General features: G+C 37.8%; 1 protein-coding gene across 1 annotated transcript in view; it reads left to right on the plus strand.

Annotated features, from left to right (window-relative positions):
- LOC102656349 overlaps positions 1–1,731 on the plus strand; it is a 247,967-nt gene extending 246,236 nt beyond the window's left edge. Inside the window, exon 3 of the transcript XR_001706040.2 lies at positions 1,718–1,731. The gene's annotated coding sequence lies outside the window, so the exon portion shown is untranslated. The remainder of the gene's footprint in view (positions 1–1,717) is intronic.
- Positions 1,732–7,521: the final 5,790 nt, after the last annotated feature.

Consider the following 7,521-nt stretch of genomic DNA (forward strand, 5'->3'; position numbering starts at 1 on the left):
ACCGTTTCACATTGGACCACACGATGTGGAATATCGGGCCATCTGTCGTCACGTTACTGAAATACTTTCTTCCCGCGAAACTTTTCGTGCTGCTTGACCAAGCAATGTCAGCCATTGTCAGTGTTAACGGCACATGATTGTAGATGGTGCTAGTAGCGTCAAATGTGCCGTTCACAGGTATTACCGCATTTTACGATTTCGCTTATGTCTCTGCTACTGCATTTTATGATTTTCATACTTATTTTTGTTTTTCACTCGTACATACCACTTGATACATACGGATAAAATTTTATCACGTTCGTAGAACAATTAGATTTAGATTTTTTTTTAAATTATATTTTAATAAACAAATATTATTATAGAAACAAATATTATATAATATTTATACGATATCTTTATTAGATTAGATAATTAATAAAGTAAGAGAATTGATTAAAAATTTGCATTAATTTTTAAATGTAAATATATTTTCAAATACTTTTTTTTTTATAAATAATTTTATAATAATGAATTTTTTTTTCAAAATTTCGAAACTTTTTAACGTTATTAACTGTTGATTAGATTCTTAATACGCTACATTTCGTTTGAGATTTCTGTGGCGAGGTGGCGCCACGGTATGCTGCGGCACATAGTGATTTTTAATCTGTACCGTTTAGAATTCTAATAACACTACTAGTTTAATCGATGTTCAATAAAATTTCCAATTTCAGCTTACGAGACTAATCACCCCTTTCCCATTATTCAAAAATCGATCTCACGATAATATATTTTCATCCATTTTATCCCAAAATTACTCGTATATCCATTCATAACAGTGGACAGTAAATGTCACACAGTAAACGTTAAAAAGAATTTATTACTGTAACCAAGCATCGATCAAACGGTGGCCATTAAACGGAAATAAAACGTCTCGTAACGAAGGAAAGATTCAAAGATAAAGACCAGAAGCGTGACAGATGTCGAGAGGCGCGAAAAATTAATCCAGTTCAATGGACCCTTTGATTTTTACGAGCGTCAACCGTAAGTGGGGTCTCGTGCCGTTTTCATCGATACAAAAATCAACGAGCGCCGTTTCTGTATGGATGGCGGCGAACCGAAAAGACGAAATATTGTAGTCAAACGTATCTGGCAATGTCATCAGTTACATTTATGAGGCCGTCAAGGATAAAGTGAGCACCTTGAGGTTGCATCATCGTCACTTTAAATCCCGTTTACCCGCTCGTAAAAGTCTTTGACGACTTTGCCGGAGAGCTGCCGGTACAGCCAACCATTGCCTGCCATAAACTCAGAAAAAGAACTTCCCTTCCCCCCCTCTCCTAATCTTTAGCCATAGATGAAAAGGGCCGGACATTTATTTATCCTCTTCTCGATAATCGCCGCTCGTTACTTCGAACCAAGTCACAATACGAATAATAGTAAAAGTGGTAACCGATCTGTTTGTGTCTTCTTTAATAGTATGTTTTTATTGCGATTTACAAACACTCATAAATTTTACGTCATATCTCTTCTATCTATATATTTATAGATATTTATATTCTAAAAATAATAAATATAATAATAGAAAATTTTTTTTTTCCTTAAATTATTTAATAACGTATTTTCAATTCTACATAAGTTTTGAATGAGAACAATGTTCTATTTCTAATTATTAAACAAAATTAATTATGTATATTTATTAATTGTTTGAATAATTCTTTTTACTTTTTTATTTTTTCAGAAAAAACTTTTTTTTAACAATAAGTAATTTGACTATTCATAGTAACACGATGTTCGTTATGGGCTCAGCAAACTCGTTCATGAATTGGAAATGTTCTATAGTAGCAGCGAAAGAAGTTATAAAACGAATAAAACCACTGTGTATCGGAATATCAACACTTACAACGATACGTACACTATTCTAACATTATACAAGTCAAAAACATTTTTCATTATTACGTTTTTATTGTATTTTTCACCATGGAATGTGATAATTAAAAATTCTTAGATTAAAGAATACGAATTTATTTATTTTAAATTCTTAAAAAAAAATATCATCGATATAAAAGATTAACCTTTCTTCGATAACTTTCACAATACATAATAGTCGCTCAATTTCGTTCAATGGTTCGATAAAATAATATTTCAGGTAACGTCTAGGAACATTTCACTTTATGCGGCGTATACACAAGTCACACGAAGAAGCAAATCCGTTTATTAGACATGGCGGAGAAAAGAATAAATATTTGAAGAGGATCGATTGTTCGAATTTTCCCACAGAAGGAGATAGGCGGTGAAATAAGAAAGCTTTGACCTGACCGAGTCGTCTCTCACCTCACCCTTTTCGCCCATTGATGCGCACGGCTTTCTCCGGCACGATATACGTCCGTGGCAAGTCCGCGCCGCCATACTAAATCATAGCTCCGACGTTACATAGATGGCACGCTCGCCCGGTTTCTTTTTGCTCTCGTTCCGAGGCACCCGTGAAACGTTGCGTGACGCGTTATTAAGGTCAGCCACCTGCCGCTCGATGGAGCTCACTTCAGGGATGAACACTATTATACCCCTCTATGGATATATACGTAACGGCGGAGGAAAAGAAAAGAAAGTTAAGAAAAAAAAAAAGGAGAAAAAGTAAGACAGGGGCGGCGGGGAAAGGTGGAAGAAAAGAAAGGAGGCAGCGAAAGAAGGAGAGGAGGAAGCGGAAGATGCAGTGGGGAGGGAACAAAGAAAATAAGAGATGCGAAACGACCGACGACGACGACGACGACGACTACGATGCCGCGGAGATGGTGACTGTAAGGAGCGAGCGAGACGGAGCGATAGATAGGGAGCCGAGTGCGAGAGAGACGCGATAGTCCCGGGACTCGTGGAGAAGAGAATAAAGGAAAAGCGAGAAAAATGTGTCTAACGTGGCACGGGCAATTCTTCAGCCAGAGTTGCCGCCTTAATGCTCGTTCGAGAAAGGCGATTGGTTCTCGAGAAGAGCCCGTGGGAAAGATGGCCGCCATTTCCCTCCAACCACCCGTGCAAGTGTTCCTCTCCCCCTCCCCCACCTACTCATCCACTCCTCTCTCTCTCTCTGTCCCTCTTCTACCCGTCCCGTGGCTGGCTGGCTGGCCTATACCCGGCGGAAAGAAACCCCGTTCCCTGGAACGAGGGAAGGGAAAGGGGAGAGAAACACGCTTCGAAGACTCTTATTCTTATTAACTGTTTAATCTTTCCACGTGACGTACGGGACGCATTAAGCCGCGCGCGCGGATCTTGTTTATATTTCGTTGCTGCGCCAACGTAGTGGGATGCCCGGCATCTTCGTTACGGTGAATTCAACCAGCGGGAGGGGAGGGGGGAGGGCACCACGACGACAAAGTCCTTCCCTTCACCCCGCAGCCTTTTTCACTAGGCTACGTGGCAGATACTTACGGTGTAATAAAAATTCTCTTGGAGACTTCTAAGAACCGACTATTTATAAAAAAAAAAAAAAAAGGAGAATATAATAATTTAATATCTAGGCAAAGAATATAAAATATAAAATTGTATATTTTGTACATAGATAGACTTTTTACGATATTGAATATCGTTCATATTTCGTACGTTTTATTCATTTCCAGGAATAATCTTTTTAAATTTTAAACTGTATTATAAAATATATTTCACCAAATATATATATATACGTCTAATTCGACAATAGTTAATACATTGGCAATAACAACAGGTGTCGCTCTTAGTCACTTTTGCAAATGCCTTGACATTTCTTTTCGAAATGAAGACGTAAATGTAAGATTTTGCGAAAACATGATTTTAAAACTTTAATCTTCGTTTCGAAAAAGAATAAAAATAATAATCGATTTTCACGCATCTTTTTCCAAAATAAAGAAGAGAAGTTTTGGACAGGAGAAAGGAGTATCGAATCGTATGTGGCTTAGTCGGTGGAAAGGAGTGACGAGAATAGGGGAGACGGTAGGCGAGGGTGCAGCGTAGATAGCGGTGAGTTACATCTCTCAATTATTTGATAATGCCGGCGACACCGAGCCGAGGGGGACCTCGTTAGAACTTAAAATGAGCTCTGCCCCGTAATCTTCTCAATGTTTATACTTGGTTCGTAAATCTACGCGAATCTCGGAACGAGCATCGTCGTAGCAACGTCGGCCAGGAACAATAGATGATACCAAGTTCCCGAAGAGTGGCTCTCTTGGACCTCGTTTAAAATTTTTACGCCGGAGGGACCTCGCCTCTCTTCTTTCCCTTTCCGTGCTCGTCCACCTTTTTTTTTTTTTTGTAAAAATTATCCTTGGTTTTTTTTTTCTTCCTTTTCTCTTTTGTTCGAATTCGAATTGTTCCGTTTGCTGTTTCCGAGTTGTACACCTTTTTCGTCGTTATATACCTGGAAAAAAAAATCGTATTTTGAAAAAATTACTTGCAGTAAAAAAAAATATAATTTTTAATTAATATATAGTTTACGAGAATGGATACAATTTTTCGATCAGAAAAAATTTAATTTAAATTTACTTAACGTTTCTCCATTCAACTACTCTTTTAAATTGGATATAATCGAGGAAAATTGGGAGGATATTTATTTATTTATTTAAATCTCAAAAGTTATGTATCATTGTATACAGGCTTTTCTTCGAATAAATGGTAACGATATTTGTATTAAAATATTTCCTTTTCTTCTGCGTGACTAACATTCCTACCAATTTCATTACTTTCTTACCACCATACGGGGAGAAAAAGTGTTTTCTGCCCGCGTCTTAATTATACCTTTCCTTTCGTCGGATAAACGAAAGCCAGCCACGAATATATACGGGCGCCATTAGCGAGGCCGAGGGCCGAGAGAATTCGTGTTTATCGCTCTATTAGAGGCCTTCGAGAGCTCGGTGGGCTTCGGGATAAATCGAGTTTGACGGGGATCGCAACGATCGACCGTTACTCACTCGTCTTTTAATACTTTGCTCGCGTGTCCTCGCCGTATCGGCTCGTAAACGGCCAGCGAATACGCAAAAAACCGCGCCAGTGTTTCTCGCTTCTCCCCCCTCCTTCCTCTCTCTCTTCCCCTCCCCGGTCGAAACGTTTCAACTCGATCGTAAAAGCAAGCGTAAATATCCCACCGAAGCGAATAGGTATCTTAGCTCATACTTCTCCTCGGTTCGAAACGAAACAAGAGATGGCGTTAGAGGGACGATTATTCTTTTCTTTTTACTTTATTTTCACCATTATGAAACACGCTCTCTTTTGAACGATATATATAAATTATACATATTCTAAAAGCGGATTAAAAAATTATTGTTCCAATTTCTTCGTGGAAGTTTAAATTTATATAACGACAAAAATAAATTTAACGAACGAAGCTTCCAGTCCTTGTCCACGAAAGCGGCAACCGAGGAAGAAAGAGAGAGAGGGACGAAAGCGAGCCTGCAAACGACAAACCTGTCCATCCAAACTCGGAAGAAAGAGGTATCCCCTTCCAAGGGGAGGGGAGTCTCTCTGAGGTAAGAGATAGGATTAGTTGTTAACCGAGAGAAGGTCAGAGGCTGGGTATATCTAGATTAAGACGCGTCCGAAGGTAAAAGGGGAAGGAGATGGACAAAAGGAGGAGGGAGAGGCAAGGCCCCCTTTTCTCGAAGTGACGAACGACATCGTTCGACTTTGAATGTCTTTCGGTTGTGTTCCCTACGATCTTCTCGGAAGGGAAAAGAAAAAGGATGGGGAGGTCGAGGGGCGGGAGGGGAAGGTCTTGATGACGTACGAGCGCAAGGACCACCCTTGGCGATCAAATCCCGCGGTTCTTCCACACGGTTTCACACAAAAATCATATTTATCGCGCTCCCTACCTGCGTCCCACCTTTGTGTGCAACGTGGAGGAGCGACAGAGAGAGAGAGAAACAGCCTCTCCTTTTAATCTTGGCACCGGCAGCCGTTACGCTGGACAGAATAATTGCCTCGCAACGTGGAATTTATTGCAATGGATGGAGAGAGAGAGAGGATTCCAACCTGTCGGTTTTTCAACATATTTTTTTTTTTGCAAATTTTGGAATCTTATACTTCGAGTATCCCATGTAACAAATTTCTCCACCTCCTCCCTTTTATTTATCCATCAATTTAAGACAATAATTCTGAGAGAGAGAAACAGAGTAAGAAAAAAAGGAAGGAGAGATAAAGAAGTTTCCATTGCTACCGACTCCCAGGAACAATAATCCGATTGTTATTGACAGAATGGAGGGGGGAGGGTGCAGATCGATAGACGCACGCGGGGTTACGTCATCGTTACTCCTTTTTATTTACAAGTTTTCCCCCTCCCTCCCTCCCTCCTCTCGCATCGTGGATAGATATGTGCGGGCGGAGGGCACAGAGGGCGATAGACACGCGCGTATAGGGGACGCCCCAATTCCAATAACTCAAATCCGACTCAATTTCCTTTCGGGAGGAAAGTTTGGGAAGCTGCAAAGGTGCCGCCACCGGTCAACCGTTTATTAACCCGCAACTTTCGTCGACGATCGATTATTGCCTTAAGGATAATAATTTTGTCGATTGCGACCCGATTTTATAAAAATTTTTTAAACGTAATTTTTCAAACAGATTTAAGTTTAAGATTGATTCCAAATTGATACAAAAATCGTTATTTTTATTAATAACAATTCGATGAAAATGAAACAAAAATTCTATGAAAAAAGAAAGAGAAAAAGAAAGTCAATTTTTGGAGGAGGAAGACAATTTTAATAATAATTGTATCTCAACTTTGAAATATTAATACTTATCAAGTATTTTTGCTTTTCTCTTTCTATTTAATAATCGTTACTTTTTATTAAAATTAACGTTCGATTCAACAAAAATGAAACAAAAATTCTATGAGAGAGAGAGAGAGAGAAAGAGAGTCAATTGAATTTTTGGAGAAGGAAGACAGTTTTAATAATAAATGTATCTCAACTTTTAAATATTAATACTTGTCAAGTATTTTTGTTTTCCTCTTTCTATTTATAATCGTTACTTTTTATTAAAATTGACGTTCGATTCAACAAAAATGAAACAAAAATTCTATGAGAGAGAGAGAGAGAAAAAGAGAATCAATTGAATTTTTGGAGGAGGAAGACAATTTGAACATTAATAATAATAAACTAATATAATAATTGTATCTCAACTTTGAAATATTAATACTTGTCAAGTATTTTTGCTTTCCTCTTTCTATTTAATAATCGTTACTTTTTATTAAAATTGACGTTCGATTCAACAAAAATGAAACAAAAATTCTATGAGAGAGAGAGAGAGAGAGAAAAAGAGAGTCAATTGAATTTTTGGAGAAGGAAGACAATTTGAACATTAATAATAAACTGGTATAATAATTGTATCTCAACTTTGAAATATTAATACTTGTCAAATATTTTTGCTTTCTATTTATAATCGTTACTTTTTATTAAAATTGACGTTCGATTCAACAAAAATGAAACAAAAATTCTATGAGAGAGTGAGAGAGAGAGAAAGAGAGTCAATTGAATTTTTGGAGAAGGAAGACAATTTGAACATTAATAATAAACTGGTATAATAATTGTA

Source organism: Apis mellifera, linkage group LG16 (genome assembly GCF_003254395.2).
Source record: "Apis mellifera strain DH4 linkage group LG16, Amel_HAv3.1, whole genome shotgun sequence".
NCBI classification, from domain to species: domain Eukaryota; kingdom Metazoa; phylum Arthropoda; class Insecta; order Hymenoptera; family Apidae; genus Apis; species Apis mellifera.